Here is a 21368-nt window from a genome sequence, read left to right on the forward strand (position 1 = left end):
GCTCAAAATACACACACACTTACAAAACACAACCACATTGGACAATTCGAAATACAAACACCTGATTCACATACACACACCACACCCACAAACCCAATCCAATATAAAGCACACACCCACATCACCCACAAACCCTTACTACCAGAATTTTGAAAGCACGCCAGAGAGAGCCACCACCTAAAACAACACCAGCATCCACAGACATACAACACCATCACTCACACAACATCCACGCACCACAAACAACACACACCAACACACATCACAACAGACACCACCTCATACATCACCCAAACCACATCATGGCACCTCAACGACACCCCAGGTTTTCTGAGGAGGAGCTCAGGGTCATGGTGGAGGAAATCGTCCAGGTAGAGCCACAGCTATTCGGATCACAGGTGCAGCAGACATCCATTGCAAGGAAGATGGAGCTATGGTGCAGAATTGTCGACAGGGTCAACGCAGTGGGACAGCATCCAAGAACTAGGGATGACAGGAAGAGGTGGAACGACCTACGGGGGAAGGTGCGTTCCGTGGTCTCAAGACACCAGATTGCTGTACAGAGGACTGGCGGTGGACCCCCACCTCCTTCCCCACAACTAACAACATGGGAGGAGCAAGTCTTGGCAGTACTGCATCCTGAGGGCCTCGCAGGAGTAGCAGGAGGACTGGACTCTGGTAAGTCATATCTTTACTACCTTATTCCCCCCACCCCACCTGCATGCCATCACATACTCCCGCCCTTACCCTCACACCAATCACCCCAACAACCCACAGATACCCCCCTAACACAACCCACACATCCCAAAACCAAGCCCTGCATGTAACACCAATGCATGGACACCCATCACCCAAGCATGTCCACTACAGAGACACACTCATGCCCCAAAATCACCAATCACACAAGGACCAAGCCAATAATGCAAGCACTGGAGTAGAGGGTCAACCCCCATTGCACAAGATGGCACACAGATACAATAATTATGCATTTACACCCCAACAGGACCCCTACCCAACGTCACCGGAGAGGAGGTGCCAGACATATTGAGTCCCCCCACAGAAGAGGCCCACAGTGATGAAAGCAGCTCTGCACAACTGGATCAAGATGACCAGCCCGGCCCATCTGGGACCTCGGACAGTCGGTTCCCCTAACACAGTCACAAGCCAACACAGAGCCTCCCCCCCTCAGGAAACACCAGCACTGCACCCACCCAGCGGGCCCATCCCTCTGTACCCAGGACACGTCAATGAGCAGTGTTTCTACCACTACAGGGAACCCAGGCAAATCCACCAACCCAAGAAAATCAGGGACCTTGGGCAGTGGCAGTGGGCGCACAGTTCAGGGGACAGAGGCACAGGATAACAGGGAAACTGGGAGGACTGCTGTGCGACAGGGGGAGGACAGGCCCAGGAACCCACTCTCCACGAGGCACTCTCCAACATCATGGGAGCTTACCATCATTCCCAGGAGACGATGGCAACGGTACTGGCCAAGTTTCAGGAGACCCAGCGGCTGCAGGAGGAACACTACCTTGGGATCAGGGAGGACTTGAAGTCCATTAACAACACCCTGGTCACCATTGCAGGGGTGCTGGCAGACCTTGTCAACACCAGGAGGGACACAGTGGCACAACAAGGGGCCCCTGACATTAGCCTGGATGATGAACAGCCCTCCACCTCCGCCAGCGCTAGTGGAGAGGAGGCACCACCACAGGAGCAACAGGACACCAGCACCCCACCCCCTGCAGATAGAGAACCACCCCGCCAACGGTCCCTGAGATCTAGGAACAAGACAGAGAACATTGCCAAGATCCCTGCCAGGAAATGACACCCTTCTGTCCCACTATGTCACCCTGTCCATCCTTAAACTGCCATTGCACCACTTCCTAGGCCCCTTTGGACAATGTACCTGTGAAACAAATAGACTGGACTCTGTCATGGACATTCCTCCACCATCACCCCAGCCCATTTTACAAACCCCTCCACTTATTAGCACAGGAATAAACACACTTCAATCACAAAACAATCTGGAGTCAGTCACAAATGTGTAATTGCAATAACTATGGAAAATAGCAATGTCAATTTACTTGTTCACATACCAATGTAACACAGCTGTAGGCCAGCAGTAAACATAGCAGATCGCACAAAGAGGGACCCACATCTGTGAAATGGAAAGTCAAAGTGACAAGTCAGGGTCCATACACTAAATGAAAATGACACACTTATGCTAGTTCCAACAATAGAATGAGATGTGGGAAGCAGTGGCATCTTCTTACCTGTGTCTCACTGGAAGTAATGCATGATGATGTTGTTTCGGTTGTCGATATCCTCTTCTTCTGCCTCCTCTTCTTCACTGTCCACAGGCTCCACAGCTGCCACAAGACCACCATCTGGCCCATCCTCCTGCAGAACCTGGCGTCGCAAAGCCAGGTTGTGCAGCATACAGCAGGCCACGATTATCTGGCACACCTTCTTCGGTGAGTAGTATAGGGAACCACCTGTCAGATGGAGGCACCGGAATCTGGCCTTCTGGAGGCCGAAGGTGCGTTCGATCACCCTCCTAGTTCGCCCATGTGCCTCATTGTAGCGTTCCTCTGCCCTTGTCCTGGGATTCCTCACTGGGGTCAGTAGCCATGACAGGTTGGGGTAACCAGAGTCACCTGCAAATGTCGAGGGACAACTGTTAGACACACACTAACCCTTAGGGACAGCCCCATACCCAGACACCTATGTCAACTGTATTGGGACCTTGGCCTCACCTATTAGCCACACACGGTGCCTCTGGAGTTGCCCCATCACATAAGGGATGCTGCTATTCCTCAAAATGTAAGCGTCATGCACAGAGCCAGGATTCTTGGCATTCACATGGGAGATGTACTGGTCTGCCAAACACACCATCTGCACATTCATCGAATGGTAGCTCTTCCGGTTTCTGTACAACTGTTAATTTCTGCGGGGGGTACAAATGCCTCATGTGTACCATCAATGGCACCAATGATGTTGGGGATATGTCCCAGGGAATAGAAGTCACCATTCACTGTGGGCAAATCCTCCACCTGAAGGAAAACGATGTAGCTGTGCATGTGTTTCAGCAGGGCAGACAAGACTCTGGACAACACGTTAGAGAACATTGGCTGGGACATCCCTGCTGTCATGGCCACTGTTGTTTGAAAAGACCCACTGGCCAGGAAATGGAGTACAGACAGGACCTGCACTAGAAGGGGGATTCCTGTGGGATGGCGGATAGCTGACATCAGATCCAGCTCCAACTGGGCACACAGTTCCTGGATTGTTGCACGATCAAGTCTGTATGTGACTAGGATGTGTCTCTCTTCCATTGTCGATAGGTCCACCAGGAGTCTGTACACCGGAGGATGCCGCCATCTCATCACCTGCCGCAGCTGACATGCCCTGTGGAGGAGAACAGCGAGCAGAGAGTCATCCAACACTGAGGTATCACAATGTCTTATTTTCAGAAACGTTATTAATCCGCAATGTGCCAGTATCTGTCTATATTCCTGGCCTAGATAGGTGTGACGCAGTTAACATCCATCCCATGTGGCCTCCTGAAATGGCGGCTGCCTGACCTGTAAAGTGGGACAAGGGGATATGAGGTAACTGCGCTGGCGTTGTACACCGTGGCGGTGGGCGGTCAAAGACCGCAGCGCAATTCTGCATTGGATAACATTGGGCCCTATGGGTGCCAGGAGCCAATGACGATGTACGCTGGCGGTGACGGTACGCACCGCCGCAAACGTGACCGCCATTTTCTGCCTGTTCACTCACTTGATACCTGACCTTCAACAGGAGAGGACCTACACTGCAAGTGCTGCTGTGACCTCAGTCTAAAAGCGACGATGGCTCATGTGTCTGGGGAAAGAGCCCCTGACTTCACTTCGGAGGAGTTGGAGAAACTAGTGGATGGTGTCCTCCCCCAGTACACGCAACTGTACGGTCCTCCAGACAAACAGGTGAGTACCCTGTGAGCATGCTGCATGGGCAATGCCTGTTTTGAGTGGTGTGGATGGAAGATACATGGGGGGCTGAGGCCTGCATGTGCGGATGGGGAGTGTATGTGCATCAGGGCAAGGGTGGGAACTGGGGGGCAATGAGTATGACGGTCCGGACGGGTAAGTAAATCCCTTTCCCCCTGTACCATTCCTCTAGGTCAGCGCCCACCAGAAGAAGGGTATTTGGCGTGCCATCGCCAAGGACATCCGGACCCTGGGGGTCTACCCCAGACGTAGCACCCACTGGCGTAAAAGATGGGAGGACCTGTGCCGCTGGAGCAAGAAGACGGCGGAGGCCCAGCTGGGGATGGCCTCCCAACGTGGGAGGGGTGCCCATCGCACCATGACCCCCCTGATGCTCCGGATCCTGACGGTGGCCTATCCGGAGTTGGATCGGCACTTGAGGGCATCACAGCAGCCACAATGGGGGTGAGTACACTCTCATTCAGCTGACTCTGCACGCATAACGATGTGTCTGGTTGGGGAGGTGGGCAGTGGGTTCCCCTAGGCCAGGGCAAAGTTGGTAGGCAAGGTCCCTTGTGAGGCAGGCTATGCGGCACCCCAACCCCACCAGTGGTAAGAGCCAACTACACCTAGTCAGGCTCCTGTGACTTCCAGGTGTCCAGCAATTGGTCTTAGGCCTCGTACCCCAGGGTCAGCTGAAATTTATAGGAACTGTTAGTGCTTGGCCTAGTGGCGAGGGCTGCTCCCTGTGTGTTGTGTCTGTCAACAGTAGTGGTGTTGCATGCACTGAACATGTCTTTCTTCTGTCTCACCCCCCTTTTTGTGGTCTCCCTGTTCCCGTGTGCAATAACATCATCAGGCGGAGGAGCTTTGGCACCGGAGGAGGAGGGAGCTGCAACCCACTTGGCCCTGGAGGGTGAAACAACGGAGTCTGAAGCCACCAGTGGGACGGAGGGAGAGGGGAGCTCCACGGCGGGGACAGGAGCAGACAGCAGTGACAGCGACTCCTCCTCTGATGGGAGCTCCCTTGACGTGGCGGGCACCTCTGTGCCCACCGCATGAACAGGTACAGCCGCCACCCCCCCTACCAGCACTGCCCTCCCAGCAGCCCCTCAGCGTGTGTCCCGTGCCCGCTCACCCAGGAGGGTGGGCATCTCCTTCGTCCCAGGCACCTCAGGCCCTGCCCCAGTCAGCCCTGCTGCCCTCAGTGAGGAGGCTATTGACCTCCTGAGATCCCTCACTGTTGGCCAAACTACCATTGTGAATGTCATCCAGGGTGTTGAGAGGCATTTGCAACAAACAAATGCAAACCTGGTGGGCATTTATTCTGGGCAGGCAGCCAAACAGAGAGCATTTCAGGCTCTGGCCTCAGCACTGATGGCAGCCATTGTCCCTGTGTCCAGCCTCCGCCCTCCAACTTCCTCCACCCAGACGCAATCCCCTATACCTCAGCCTATCCCAAGCACACCATCAGATCAGCATGCACACCCATCAACACACAAGAGTGGACAAGGCAAACATAAGCACCACACATCCCACAGGCACTCACACAAGCACCATCCCCATGCAGACACAGCAACATCCACTGCCTCCACTGTGTCCACCTCCTTCACGTCCTCCTCCTCCCTCCCTGTCTTGTCTCCACTCACACCTTCATGCACTACATCCTTAGCCACTACCTCCAAAACCAGCATGCCCATCACCACACACCGCTCACGTGCACTCACCACCCCCACTACCATTCACACATCCCCAGTGTCCTCTCCCAGTGTGTCAGTGAGCCCTCCTCACAAAGTACACAAACGCAGGCACACACCCACCCAACAGCCATCCATCTCACAACAGCCTCCGGCCCATGCACCTTCACCCAAATTCAGCAGACGTACACATCCTACAACCACTACCCCTACCTCCACTCCCAAACCCCCTCCATCTTCCCATCCCAGTGTGTCTAAAAATCTCTTCTTGGCTAACATTGACCTCTTCCCTACACCTCCCCCCGTCCTTCCCCTAGGGCCAGGCTTTCCAGGTCCCAGCCCAGCACCTCAGCCACCAAATCCCCAGCCACAGTGGTGCCAGCAACTGCGGGGTCATCGAGTGCGCCACACATCAGGGCTGCCAGTGTGCCACGTAGTGAGGGCAAGGACATTCCGCCACCTGCCAAGGTGAAAAAGGTGCCCACATCCCAGAGGGAGAAGCCGAAAGTACCTGCCATCAAGGGGCTCAGCAAAAACCAAAGGGGATAGTGGCAAGACAACTGCGGCACCATCAAAGCTGGGGAGGGGCCAAAAGCTGAAGAGCAGGTCAGGAGAGGGCATGGTGGCACCGACTGAGGGACCAGTGTCACACTTTCTGTCCACGACCACGCCAAACTGTACATCAGCGAACACCGCTAGCTGCCCCGCCACCTGCACCACCACCTGCACCACCCTCTGCATGTCTACAGCCTCAGCGACAGTCCCCAGCCTCTTCCCCAGTGGGCAGCCATCCGAGGCTGTAGGAAACGTCCTGCTGCGTCCCTCTGCTGACCCATACACTGTCACCAGCACCGCCGAAAGCACCGCCGTGACAGACACCGCCGCGAGCACTGCCGCAACTGACACCGCCGCAAGCACTGCCCCCGGCACGTCTACAGCCTCAGCGACAGTCCCCAGCCTCTTCCCCAGTGGGCAGTTGTCCGAGGATGCAGGAAACGTCCTGCTGTGTCCTTCTGCAGGTGCTGACCCATTCCCCGCCGCCAGCACCGCCGCAAGCACCACCGCAACAGACACCGCCGCAAGCACCGCCACCGGCCCCGCAGCGTCCTCGGACACTGGCACCACCGCTGACATGGCTACCATCCCGAGTGGTCAGTCGTCTGATGCTGGAGGAGAGTTCCTGGACCCTGGGCAGCTTTCATAAGGCATTTCTTCCATCACTGTTTACACCTGCAGGTGGAAGGCGCAGCCGCAGCAGTGTGGGGTATGTCGCTGCCTCCATGGCGTATCATGCTACCTGAACCTTGCAAATCTCGTGGCACGCACACCCAGGTGTGGGAATTGTACCGGCCACACTGCACGTGGAGCACTCTGGGCACCATGCCCCCTCGAGAACCAGTGGAGAGATACATCCACTACCGCAGTCTTTTGCAGGATGAAGCACTCTGGGCACCAGGCCCCCTCCAGAACCAGTGGAGAGATACATCCACTACCTCAGTCCTTGGCAGGATGAAGCACTCTGGGCACCAGGCCCCCTACAGAACCAGTGGAGTATCACATCCACTACCTCAGTCCTTGGCAGGATGAAGCACTCTGGGCACCAGGCCCCCTCCAGAACCAGTGGAGACCGTTATCCACTTGAGAGACTGTGGCTTTACACTCCCCAGGATAAAACAGTGGGCAAACCACCCTCTTGGGAGACATGAGAGACTGTGGCTTTGCACTCCCCAGGATAAAGCAGTGGGCAACCCATCCAGTGGAGAGACTTGAGACTGTGGCTTTGCACTCCCCAGGATAAAGCAGTGGGCAACCCACCCACTGGAGAGACTTAAGAGACTGTGGCTTTGCACTCCCCAGGATAAAGCAGTGGGCAACCCACCCACTGGAGAGACTTGAGAGACTGTGGCTTTGCACTCCACAGGATACATCAATGGGCATGGAGCCCCCTCGTGCAGCAGTGGCGTTGTGCGTTCATCAGGCTGAGGTGCCCCCCATACCACCCCGAGGTGCCTGTTCATTTTCGATCTGATGCCCCAGCAGTGTTCTCTCCGTTTCCAGTCAGGTATCATGTATGGGCCTCGCCCATGCATTTTGGGCCCAGTGGTCCACGGACAATGATTAGTACCTTATCCGGACTTGTGTAGTTGGTGTACATATTTGTATATACTCAATTTTGACTTTTGACTAATGGATTTTTCTTGATTACAATTGTTACAATCATTTCCTTTTGTCCTTGCATTCTTCCAGGGGGTCGGGGGTGTATATGTGATGTTGCTGCATGTATTTGTGTGTATGTTGTTGTGTGTGAGGGTGGGGGTGTTGCGTGTGTGTGTCACTCTCTTTCCTCCCCCCTTCCCTGCGTTGTAGGTACAATACTCACCGTGGTCGCCGCCGCCGCCGTTCGTACCCCTGGTAGAAGAGGAGGTAAACCAACATGGGCAGTACGTGTAGTTCGGGCTCCATGGCGTCCTGGTTCCTCGTTGTGTGTCGAGAGGTGAGAGTTTTCCCTTCTGTGTACTGTTTCCGCCGTGCTTTGGATAGCATTGGTTCTGCCCCGGAAAAGGTGGCGGGTAGGCCTCTTGTAATAGGGTGGGCGGTACTTTGTCTTCCGCCTGTCTGTTGGCGGTGACCGCAGCGCTGTTTGTTTGTACCGCCGTGGCGGTCGGAGTGTAAAGTGGCTGTCTATGTTGGTGGTTACCGCCACGGTCGTAATCCCATTTTTTTACCACCGGCCTGTTTGCAGTATTACCGCTGCTTTAACACCGACCGCCAGGGTTGTAATGAGGGCCTAAATGTCTTCAATGTTGCTTCAGCTTTTGGACTAAAATAAATAAATGTTCACTGTTAGACCTGACAGCCTTAGGGTGGTCCCTCTCAACTTTTTGCCTGCCTTCCTCCACTTTGACACTGTTTTTGCTGGTTTTTGGAGTGCACACTTTACCACTGCCAACCAGTGCTAAAGTTCATATGCTCTCTCCCTTAAAACATGGTGACATTGGCTCATACCCAATTGGCATATTTAATTTACTTGTAAGTCCCTAGTAAAGTGCACTGCATGTGCCCAGGGCCTGTAAATGCTACTAGTGGGCCTGCAGCACTGATTGTGCCACCCTCATAAGTAGCCCCTTAACCATGTCTCAGGCCTGCCATTGCAAGGCCTGTGTGTGCAGTTTCACTGCCACTTTGACTTGGCATTTAAAAGTACTTGCCAAGCCTGAAACTCCCCTTTTTCTAAACATGTCACCCCTAAGGTAGGACCTGGATAACCCACAGGGCAGGGTGCTATGTAGGTAAAAGGCAGGACATATGCGAGCGTGTTTCATATGTCCTGGAAGTGGGAAGCTCCTAAATTTGTTTCTCACTGCTCTGAGGCCTGCTCCTTTCATAGGCCAACATTAGGGTTACCCTCATATACTGTTTGAGTGGTAGATTCTGATCTTAAAGGACTAACAAGGTCATATTTAGTATGGCCAAAATGGTAATACAAACTCCTACTGATTGGTGAGGTTGAATTTTATATTACTTTTTTTAGAAATGCCACTTTTAGAAAGTGAGCATTTCTCTGCACTTAAAATCCTTCTGTGCCTTACAGCCTGTCTCCAATCCACGTCTGGGCTGGGTTGGTTGACAGCTCCCTTGTGCATTTCACCCAGACAACCACAAACAGAGGATGCTCAGTCACACCTGCACACATCTGCATACTGAATGTGTCTTCCTGGGCTGGAAGGGTGGAGGGTCTGACATTTACATTTCAAAGGACAGTGGCTTGCCCTGACCAAATGGACTGCCAAACCCCCTACTGGGACCCTGGCAGACAAAGTTGTACTGAAAGGTGACCTTGTGCACTTCAAAACCACTCTTTGAAGTCTCCCCCACTTCAAAGGCACTTTTGGGTATATAAACTAGGTCCCTGACCCGACCAACTTAGACACTTCCTGGGACAGATACTCTGAACCTGCAACCTGCCAAGAGGAGCTGCCTGGCTGCCCAAAGGACTCACCCGGACTGCTTTGTGAAGGACTGCTGACTTGCTGTTGCCCTGCTGCCTTGCTGGCCTCTGGCTCTGCTGAGAAGTGCTCTCCAACGGCGTGGATTGAGCTAGCCTCCTGTTGCCTGAAGTCTCAGGGCCAAAAAGACTTCACCTCTGCAAAGGAACTCCTTGTGCAGTGACAATCGACACACAGCCTGCCTAGCAGTGAAAGAATCACTGCATCACCGACCTGGAATGACAAAGCTCGGCTCCCCGAGAGGAGATCGACGCAACGCCAGTATTGCAGCTGGAACTTCAACGCACAGCCCACTGGATTGACGCATTGCCAAACGGGAACGATGCAGCATGACTTCCTGCAGGAGGAATTGACGCAGCGCCTGCCATGCAACAGAAACTCCAATGCATCTCGCACCGGATTGACGCAGCACCATTGACTTCGTTGTGCGCGCCAAGGATTTTCATGCATCATCCCTGGGCGTCAAAAGACCCTGCATCGCAAAGCGGATTCAAGCCTGCGCATCAGAATTTGACGCAAAGTCCTTGCTGCATGGAAAAGAATTGACGCATCGTCTGTGTGCGCCCGGAAATCCGACGCACACCTTCATTTTCCATGCATCTCCTCCTCTGCGGTCTCCGTGCATGTAATTTTGACGCATACCAAGAACCTTGTGCTTGCAAGAGACAATTGTTGATTTTAAGAACTTGAGACTTCTTATTATTACCAAAGTGATATTTCAACTTGTGATTATCAAATCTTGATCGTTTTGACCTTAAGTTATTCAGATAAATATCTCTTTTTTTTAAAACTGTGTGGTGTATTTTGTGGTGTTTTTACTGTGTTACTGCATGATTTATTGCACAAATACTTCACACATTGCCTTCTAAGTTAAGCCTGACTGTTCAGTGCCAAGCTACCAGAGGGTGGGCACAGGATAATTTGGATTGTGTGTGACTTACCCTGACTAGGATTGTGGTTCCTGCTTGGACAAGGGTGTATACCTCTGCCAACTAGAGATCCCATTTTTAACATTCACCTTTTACAAAGGAAAGTAACAGTAGGAGCCATTTTCAAATACAGGGCTACATTTACTAGAACTAGAATTAGTGTAAATGTGTAAAATGTGGTCAGATCCAAAGAACAAAAACAGTAAAATTTGACTTCTTTCTGCTGTGCAGATTAGCAAAACAACAACTCATTCGAGTTGAGTATATTAGTTAAGTTACCGTCAGAAGTTGACCCTAACCTTACAGTAGGTCTTCTCTAATAGTGAGAACCTTGCTCTTCTGCTGTAGCCAGGGCTCTAGGAATTTCACAAGATTTCAGAGGATAATCATAGATCTTCAGCATCTGGATGTGTGTCATTTGAACACAGTCATTCGAAATCAAAAATTGATCAATCTTCTCTGTGGCAGCACTATTATTGGTAGCTTTTCAAAACCTTTCTGTTGACTCTCAACCTCATGTGTTCTCGGGTCAGGCTCACTAGCCACAAAGTAAGTCCACACTGGAGCTTGCGTACCTTCTGTTAGGCACCCAAAGTCTTCTTGATCTCCTGGCCATTTGCTGTTCACTGTCACTGACACTTTTCTCACTTGTCTCTGCCTCCTCTTCTCTGCTCTCCTCTGGGTGAACTGCTTGCACCTTCTTCGAGTTCAAAGTGCATATTTCCAGTTTCTGCTGTTTGGTTCACTGTGGTGATACTTGACTTGTTCACCACAGGCCCTATACTTGTCACACTTTTCTCCTCCATCTGAACTTTCAGTTTTCACTGGAATTTAAATCAGTGAGGGCCAGATGTATCAAAATGACATTTTGCGAATTGCAAATTGCGAGTACTAGCGACTCGCAATTTGCAAGTCGCAAAATGTCATGCAGAAAGGTGTCTCAGACACCTTCTGCGAGTCGGTATGGGGTCGCAAAGACCCACCTCATTAATATTAATGAGGTGGGTTGCAAATTGCGGCCCCATACCGACTATGGGCACTCGCTAACATGGAGGCCTGCTGTAGTCAGCAGGCCTCCATGTTAGCGACCTGCTTTTAAATAAAGCAGTTTTTTTTTTTTTTTTTAAATGTAGCCCGTTTTCCCTAAGGGAAAACGAGCTGCATTTAAAAAAATCCGAAACCTTTTGTTTCGTTTTTTTCAGGGCAGGGAGTGGTCCCTTGGACCACTCCCTGCCCTGAAAAAATGTTTTGGGGTCCATTCACAAAGGGGAAGGGGTCCCATGGGGACCCCTTCCCGTTTGCGAATGGGTTACCATCCACTTCAAGTGGATGGTAACTGCGACTCCATTTGTGACCGCATACGCGGTCACAAATGGAATTGCATACCATTGCGAATCACAAATAGGAAGGGAACACCCCTTCCTATTTGCGATTCGGAAATGCATTTTGCGAGTCGGATCCGACTCGCAAAATGCATTTCAACATAGCAAAGTGGCTTTTGCGAGTCGCAAACGGCGTTTTTCGCCGTTTGCGACTCGCAAAACCCTTGCTACATCTGGCCCCTGATTGTTGTTACTACTTGTTCACCAGCTTGTCTCACTCTCTTGGTGTACGAGGCATGGATCCAGTTCGGGAGGCCTCTGATCTTTATAGCAGTAGTGATCACAAGGATGACTTGAGAAGGGCCACACCAGCCGAGCTCCAGACATGATGTCATGACCTGTTTCATCACCACAAACCAGTCCCCCAAACTGAGGTCTTGGCACTTTTCATGCCTTGGAAGTGGAGTCGCCAACTCAATCTGGTGAGAGACAGAACACATCACGTCAGCCAGTCCTTTGCAGTATTCAAGCATCATATCATCTGTAATATTCACAAGTGCAGCTGCAGGCACAGCGGGAGGAAATCTCATGGCTCTACCTATTAGGATTTAATGGGGTAAGGGTCCCGTCCCTCAATCAGGGGTGCTTCAGAGGCTTATCAGAAACAGGGAAAGGGCATCAGGCCACTTGAGGGAAGTGGATGCACACACGTTGGCAAGTCGAGGTTTTCGTGTCCCATTGATTTGCTCTACAATCCCAGATGCTCCTGACCAGTAACTACAATGGAACCTCTGATCTACCTGAAGTGCTACACACAACCTTTTCTAAATCTAGTTTTTAAACTATGTCCCATGATCTGACTTCAGAGAAACCAGAAGATTGAACCTTAAAATCAATTCCCTCAACAACAGTTTGGTCAAACTGGGACTACCATTTCTCCTACTTGGGTATGCTTCCACCTAATGGAAACTGAGGTAGACTACCATCAAGATATAGCCTAGTCTGCGGCACATGGGCATTTCAGCAAAATCAAGTTGCAATTGAGTAAAGGGCAAACATGATCTTTATATGTAACTCATGGTCACAACTGGCCTCCTGTCTGCATTAACTCATGGCAGGTAAGACATTGGTGACACAGATTCTCTGCAATGAGATGCAAATTGGGTTTAAACCAGTATGCCTTGAAGAGATGGACCTTACCATCTCTCCCTATATGAGTGGGACGAAAGTAGCAATGCCCCACCATGAGAGACAACATAGCCTCCAGTAGGACTGGTCTCCCATATGTCTGAACCCAGATCTTATCCTGAGTCTTCACACGCCCTGATCTAACCCACTTCTATTCACATTCTGGGCCTTCTTCTTGAATGCTTTTAATTTCGTCCCAAGTATCAGCAACAGACAGCAAAATGTTTGAAACAGCATCAGTCTCTGAATTACATGAATGGTCTCTAATTAATGTGCAGGACGCAAGAGCGCTGGACCTTGCCATCTCATCTGCATAGCAGTTTCCAGCAGCTACAAAAACCCATCCACTCTTGTGTGCTGCTCATTGCAATACGGCTATCTTGGAAGGCAATTGTAATTCATAATGTAAATCCATTACAAAATGTGTATTCCCTTAATTCGCTGTGATCTTATTTCATTATCTGAACCAGACACACATGTGTAATCCGGCCTTGATTGTCATGTAATGTGCAGGTATGCCCTCTGGAGGGGCCTTCTTACTCTCACGGGCAGGTATTCTTACATCACCTCTCAGCAAGGATTTCAGTTTCTGAATGAACTTCATTTTCAAGCTGTACGCAACACAAAATTAGTAAATGCCAATAAAAATACCCTGCAAATCACAAAGTAATATGCAGCTACGCGGACATGCAATTCTAGCACGACACCACTGAACTGACAACTCACAGCATGGCACCCAATGATTTAACAACCAACCCCATTGCGGCACACACACAATGACCAATACCAGTGTGACACCTGATGATACAGCTGGCAGCACCTCATAATGACACTCACTTCACAGTGATCAGCTTCACTTAGGTGAAATATTGAACATGAAAAATAAAATAACTCTTGTCTATTCTACTAAAGAAAATCCAAAGTCATCATTCGCTGTAGGGGAAATGGGGAATAACAATATCACACATTGGCCGTGAGTGACTTCTCAATGAGCAGGAAATCACCCAAACTAGTGCCGTCTACTCCTCTGTGTTAACCGAACACCAATCTCAGCTAGCACACTCGCACAATAGTGGCATAATAAATCCCTGTCGTGGTGTGGGTGATGGGGCCCTGTGATCCAACATCTCAACTTTAACAGACAAGTTAAGACCTTGATATATCTCAATATCTATCCCAGTTTCTTGGACTACTACAAATGCAATAACTAAACTTTAACTCTCTTTCCAGCAATCATATTTATCTTCATAAACACAAACAATATAGCCGAAAAGGCACTTCAATTCTCAACTTCAGCACAGAGCCAAATTGACCCTAGTAATACTCACACACCTATGACACGGCAGCCTCTTCAGGAACACTGTAATGCTTTCAATACTATGAAGGAGACCATGGAAGCTCTGGAATTGGGTCAGGCAGATTTTAACTATTTCTGTGGCACATTCAGATCTTCTAAGCCTCAGTGGAAACCATCCTCTATTACACATTTTGATGTAGTACTTTGCACCGTGCAAATTTCTGGTGCAAACTCTAGTACAGGCTGCACTCAACTGGATGGACCTTTCTTTCCAACCGAGACTAACAAGTAGGAAGATATCTTTCAGGCAAGGGAAAAAGGCATCTGCTCTGAAGAAAGTTGGAAAGGCGTCTCCCTCTAAAACACTGCAACAGTCTGAAAACAGAAGAATTCGAACATTATCAGTGACATGTAATGTAAAAGTTTAAGTCTCACTAAAATATACAAAACATTCTTATAAGCAAACTTCGACTGTGACCTTCTAGTAAGTATAACATACTGCCTGCTTGTGCTTGCAGGTGCAGCTAAAAGGTCTTCATTCAGTTAAGAAAGTCTGCCACATTCTCAAAGAACATAACATTCATGTCTGCAAGAGAAACGGGGAAAAATAAGCATTACACGTTTTCAATGTTGCTTCAGCTTTTCAACTAAAAAACAATAATGTTAATGTTTCGCAAAGCAAAGTAACAACTAACAGAAGCCCTTTTAAAATATAGGCTTACATTAACTAAATTCAGTTTAAACATGAACAATGCGTAGAAAATACATTTGCATGTGGCATGTTAATGTCGATATATGTGGAAAACATTTAATTATGAAAAATCCTTTCTAGAACATTGTAAGAGCAGGAGAGTTGAAGCTTCCATATCAAAGTGACAGATATCCAGTGTCACCAGGTGAGTGAGAACCCTCCTTTTGAGCAATTCAACAGTGTTCCACAGTACCGCGTTCTTATTTGTACTTTGATAGCAGTGACAATATAGTTAGATTTAGGTGTTTTATGTGCACTCTGTCTTATTGTGGCCAATTCAAGGCTCTTAGCTCCTTGAAAGATGAAATTTCACATTTGAGCATAAGTGCTACAAGTCTCTATGGAATATTTGTTTCTGTGAGTAGCGCTTTAAGTGGGCAGGTGCTGTCAGGTATTTAGTACCTTCACTTCTTTAATTATAAAAGAAGGGTGTGTGCACTTTGCAACAGAGGTCCAGTAGTTTTAAGTAGCAAGCAGGTGCCCTCTCCACTCGTTCTATTTCAGGCTAGGCATTAAACCCCACCACTTTCAAAGATCACCAGGTAGGTAGTGCAATCAGGGGGCCAAAAGTGGTAATTGGCAGCGACCTCCTACGAAAGCCTGCACTGATTTTTATTTATTTATTTTGCATATTAACCCCTTCGCTGCCAGGCCTTTTCCCCCTCAGGTGCCAATCCTTTTTTTGGCTATTTGGGGTAGTTTGCTTTTAGGCCCTCATAACTTTTTGTCCACATAAGCTACCCACACCAAATTTGCGTCCTTTTTCCCCAACATCCTACGAATTCTAGAGGTACCCAGAGTTTATGGGTTCCCCTGGAGGAGAGCAAGAAATTAGCCAAAATGCAGCTTGAATTTTTTAAATGGGAAAAAGTGCTGCAGAAGAAAGCATGTGGCTTTTTCCCTGAAAATGACATCAACAAAGGTTTTGCGGTGCTAAAATCAACATCTTCCCAGCTTTCAGAAACAGGCGGACTTGAATCAGAAAACCACATTTTTCAACACATTTACAATTTTTTGTGCGTTCAGCCTCCTTCCAGTTAGTGACAGAAATGGGTGTGAAACCAATCCCAGACAGCTAAACATTTCTGAAAAGTAGACACAATTCTGAATTCAGCAAGGGGTCATTTGTGTAGATCCTTCAAGGTTTTCCTACAGAAAGTAACAGCTAAAATAAAAGATATTGGAATTGAGTTGAAAAAAAGAGCCATTTCTGTCCACATTTTCTTCTATAACTTTTTCCAACTATGGCAGATTTTTTTAAAGCAATATACCGTTACATCTGCTGGACTTTTCTGGGTTTGGGTATACATAGCGCTTGTATGTTCATCAAGAACACTAGGTACCCAGAGCCAATAAATGTGCTGCACCTTGCAATGGGTTTTCATTGTATACGGGGGTATACAGCAATTTATTTGGTGAAATAGAAGGAGTGAAAAATAGGCATCAAGGAAACCTTTGTATTTCCAAAATGGGCACAAGATAAGGTGTTGAGAAGCAGTGGTTATTTGCACATCTCTGAATTCCGGGGTCCCCATACTAGCATGTGGATTACAGAGCATTTCTCAAATAGACATCTTTTTTACACGCTGTCTTAAATTTGGAAGGAAAAAATGTAGAGAAAGACAAGGGCAATAACACTTGTTCTTCTATTCTGTGTTCCCCCAAGTCTCCCAATAAAAATGGTACCTCACTTTTGTGGGTAGGCCTAGTGCCCGTGACAGGAAATGCCCCAAAATACAACATGGACACATCACTTTTTTCCAAAGAAAACCGACCTGTTTTTTGCACAATGCCTAACTGTGGATTTTGGCCTCTAGCTCGGCCGCCACCTAGGGAAATCTAGCAAACCTATACATTTTTGAAAACTAGACACCTAGGGGAATTCATATTAGGGTGACTTGTTGGGCTCTCAGCAGGTTCTGTTACCCAGAATCCTTTGCAAACCTCACTCTTTGGCAAATAACAAACTTTTTCCTCACATTTCCGTGATAGAAAGTTCTGGAACCTGAGAGGAGCCCCAAGTGTCCTTCCACCCAGCATGCCCCCAAGTCTCCTGATAAAAATGGTAAATCACATGTGTTGGTAGGCCTAGAACCCGCAACAGGAAATACCTCAAAACACAACATGGACACATCATATTTTTCTTATGAAAACTGACCTGTTTTTTGCAAAGTGCCTAGCTGTGGATTTTGGCCTGTAGCTCATCCGGCACCTAGGAAAACCTAGCAAACCTGGACAATTCCGAAAACGGGACATGTAGGGGAACCCAGGATGGGGTAACTTGTGGTGCTCTCACAGGGTTCTGTAACCCAAAATCCTTAGCAAACCTTAAAATTTGGCAAACAAAAACTCTTGCCTAAAATTTCAGTGCTTCAGAGTTCTGGAATCCGAGGGGAGCCATACACTTGCTTCAACCCAGCATTCCCCCACAACTCCTGATAAAAATGGTACCTCACTTATGTGGGTAGGTTTAGTGGCCGTGGCAAGAAGTGCCCCAAAACACTACGTGGACACATCAAAATTATCATTTACAAAACTACCTGTTTTTGCTGGAGGGGGGGGCACCTGAGTTTTTGGTCCTGGGCTCAGCAGCCATCTAGGGAAACCTACCAATGTCAGACATTTCTGAAAACTAGATACCCAAGGGAGTCCAGGGAGGTGTGACTTGCATAGATCCTGCACAGTTTTCTTACCCAGAATCCTCAGCAAACGTCAAATGTAGCTAAACAAATCAAATTTTACCCACATTTCTGTATAGGATCACCACACCGGCATACATTTCCTACCACCCAACTTTCCCCTCAGTCTCCTGATAAACATGATACCTCACTTGTGTAGGTGGGCCAAGTGCCTGTGACAGGGAAGAGCCAAAAACATGTCAAAATTTAGGGGGAACCAAACCGGGTCCAAAAGGGCAGTGTGGAAAAAAAACGTTTTTAGGCTGACAGGTGGGGCAGAATTTTTATTGGTTTAGATACGACAATGCTGGTGTTAGGAATTTTGTGCATTCCTGCATATTCCAGAAGGTTCCATCACAAAAATGTAGGGAAAATGTGTGATTTCCAGCAAAGTTGGAGGTTTACAGGTCATGGTGGGTAAGAAAATGGTGAGGGGTGCATGTGAAGCACACCACCCTTGACTCACCCAGATGTTTAGTTTTCAGATGTGTCTGGGTCTCGTATATTTTTCTACATGGCAGAATCCCAAAGTCCAAAAAGTGCAGCCCTCACCATTCCAAGTGGGACGATTTTGAGAGTTATCTAAGCTCTCGTGGCCCAAATGTAAAACCGAAACCCAAAATAATCAAATGTCCTCTTGCTTGCCATGGGATAAGATCTTTTACTATGCGGGGGGAGCTGAAAGACTGTTACCCCCTTCATTTGGGGTGGCGGGCATAATCATGCCCATATTGGTTGATAGCCACCACCCACCCTATTTTTTTTCTTTTTAAATTCCCTGGCATCTGGTAGGTTTTCTGCCCCCCCAGGGAGTGGATGGGGTTATTGCCCCATCTGCAGAACAACTGTGTCCCCATTTATTTGGGGTGAGGGTATGGCCATACCCCCACCCTATTTTTTTTTAAACAATTTTTCCTTGGTGTCTAGTGTGCTTTCTGCTCCCCTGTGGGGCAGATGGGCCATACAAAAATAAGCCAATCTGCCCCCATGGGGGACAGAAATGGCCAACAGTGATGTGCCCCAATGGGCAGCGACCATTGCCCAAGGGGCTGCCCCCCAAACAAAACACACATATAGACACACACCAATCCCTGGTGCGTAAGTGGTTTCTGCCCCCCTTGGGGGCAGATGGGCTTCATAGAAATAGGCTGATGGCCTAAAATAAATTTGCCCCCCAGGGGACCGACCCTTGCCTAAGGGGTCGCTCCCCATCTGAAAAAAAAAAAAAACTGGTGTCTAGTGCTTTCTGCCCCCCTTGGGGCAGACTGGCCTAATAAAAGTAGGCCAATCTGTTCCCAAGGGGGGGGTAGAAATGGCCTAAAATAAAATTGCCCCAGGGGAGCGATCCTTGCCTAAGGGGTCGCTTTCCCTTGCGTGGAATTGGCACCAAAATAAATCACTGATGTCTAGTGATTTCTGCCCCCTTTGGGGGCAGATTGGCCTAAGAAAAATAGGTAGATCTGCCCCATTGAGGACAGATGGGCCTAATAGAAATAGTCCGATCTGCCCCCAAGGTGGGCAGAAATGGCCTAAAATAAAATTGCCCCCCAAGGGAGCGACCCTTGCTTAAGGTGCCACTCCACAACCTGTATAAAACAAAAAAAAAATTCCCTGGTGTCTGGTGTTTTCTGTCCCCCTTTGGGGGCAGATTGGCCTAATTGAAATAGGCTGATCTGCCCCCAAGACGGGGGAGAAATGGCCTAGAAATAAAAAGCCCCCTTTGAGGAGCAACCCTTGCCCAAGGGGCCGCTCCCATTATTTGTTTACAAAAGTAAACAAAAATCCCTGGTGTATAGTGGGCATTTATGCAGCACGATCACTATGCGATCGTGCTGCAGGAATGCTGAGAGAAATTAAAGGAAAGTAAACACCTTTCCTTTCCTTTGATGCCTCTCTGATCTCCCGCACCGCCCTGATCGGAAGAGAAATGCAAGCGTTTCTTTCCGATCGTGCTGGGACCTCAGATGAGGTCAGCGTTGTGCGCTGACGTCATCAAACGTCACTGGGGGGGTGTCAAAGCGATTTCCCCTTCCATCCCCGCCCAGGGGGGTGGGAGCCCCACAGGGGGGGGCACTAGCACTCCCCCCCGTGGGCCAGGTGCAGAACGAGCTGGTTACGTCCTCAGCACCCCAGGGCCATGGCAGAGGACGTAACCAGCTCGTCCCAGGCACCCAAGGGGTTATGCGCTGGATAATGTTGTTTTCAGCAATACGTTCTTGGCATTTGTTGAGTGTGGACATTATGTTGTGTATCCCTGCCTGGTTTAACTCACATCAGGCTCTATCTTGCATAACTTGCCACTGAGTTTAAGCATTGATATATGAAAGCATGGCAAATGGCACATAGGCAATTTAAAGACATGTTCCATTTCTAACCATTAACAGTGATGTTCAATTTGGGTGGAAACTCCAATACTTCAATGGGCATATTAACCATCCGAGCTACTTTATGATGATGTCAAAACTGCCACTAGAGAAACCCTCTGATCTCTTTCCAGCAGGAACATTAATCATCAGAGCTATCTTGACATTTTAATTGCTGCCTGGAAACTGTTGGACACACAAAGAACTCTACATCAGTTGCTTTTAAACTGAAAGTTATTTTTAAACATATTTTTGACTATGTTTGTACTTTTTTCTATGGTATTCAGAAACTGCACTTTTGTAGTAACTTACACTTTTGTAGTCAGTCCAGCACTATACATAGCCACTGGTACTGCAACATCCTCCCGTAGAAAATAAGGAAGGTAGGGACTTGAAATAAATGTCATAGGAAATAATAATACATTAAATTATTTAAAATTGTTAAAAATATTAATAATTAAAACGTAATGTTAGAAAATGTACAAACAATTTACATATTTATCATTTATTTAGTAAATAAATACATACTAGTTTTATATGTATTTAATGAATAAATGTACTATATGTATATATATATATATATATATATATATATATATATTTCTACACACACACATATATATATATATGTATATTCAACATTAACCTATAATTACTGCTATTTTTAACTCTTTTAAATTATTTAATTTAAAACATTTTCCTATAGAGTTTATTTTAACTCCCTACCTCCATTACTTTCTGCGGGAGAGTGTTGCAGTACCATTGGTTCGACATATGTAGCGCAAGTGTTAGTATAAAAGTTTAAGTTACTACATAAGTGCAGTTCGTGAATACCACAGAGTAGTAAATGTACTCCAAAATATATGTTACCATTGTAAATCAGGCCCAAAATTGCTCATTTTTGTTACCGGGTGTGTTTTGTGTGTGCCATAGCCACACTGTGGCTAACACTCATGAACATTATAACAGGGCTTAAGTTTATAATCTTTGCCTGTACTTCATTGCTTCTCCTTGGTGTAGTTCACATAGGTATAAGGCAAACACGATAGTTAATATTGAGGGCAGAGGGTTCACGTTAATTGTGAAAATAACAGTTTCAAGAGATCTACAAACAAACAGTGTAACTTGGCTTGTTTTTAAAGATGCCTTCTTTCAGTAAAAG

The 21368-nt window shown here is 48.0% G+C and overlaps 1 protein-coding gene across 4 annotated transcripts in view; it reads left to right on the plus strand.

The window, feature by feature from the left end:
• Window positions 1-21368, plus strand: part of CORIN (corin, serine peptidase) — a 1512429-nt gene that overhangs the window by 1426053 nt on the left and 65008 nt on the right. The window lies entirely within an intron of this gene.

This window comes from Pleurodeles waltl, chromosome 1_2 (assembly GCF_031143425.1).
Source record: "Pleurodeles waltl isolate 20211129_DDA chromosome 1_2, aPleWal1.hap1.20221129, whole genome shotgun sequence".
Taxonomy (NCBI): Eukaryota; Metazoa; Chordata; class Amphibia; order Caudata; family Salamandridae; genus Pleurodeles; species Pleurodeles waltl.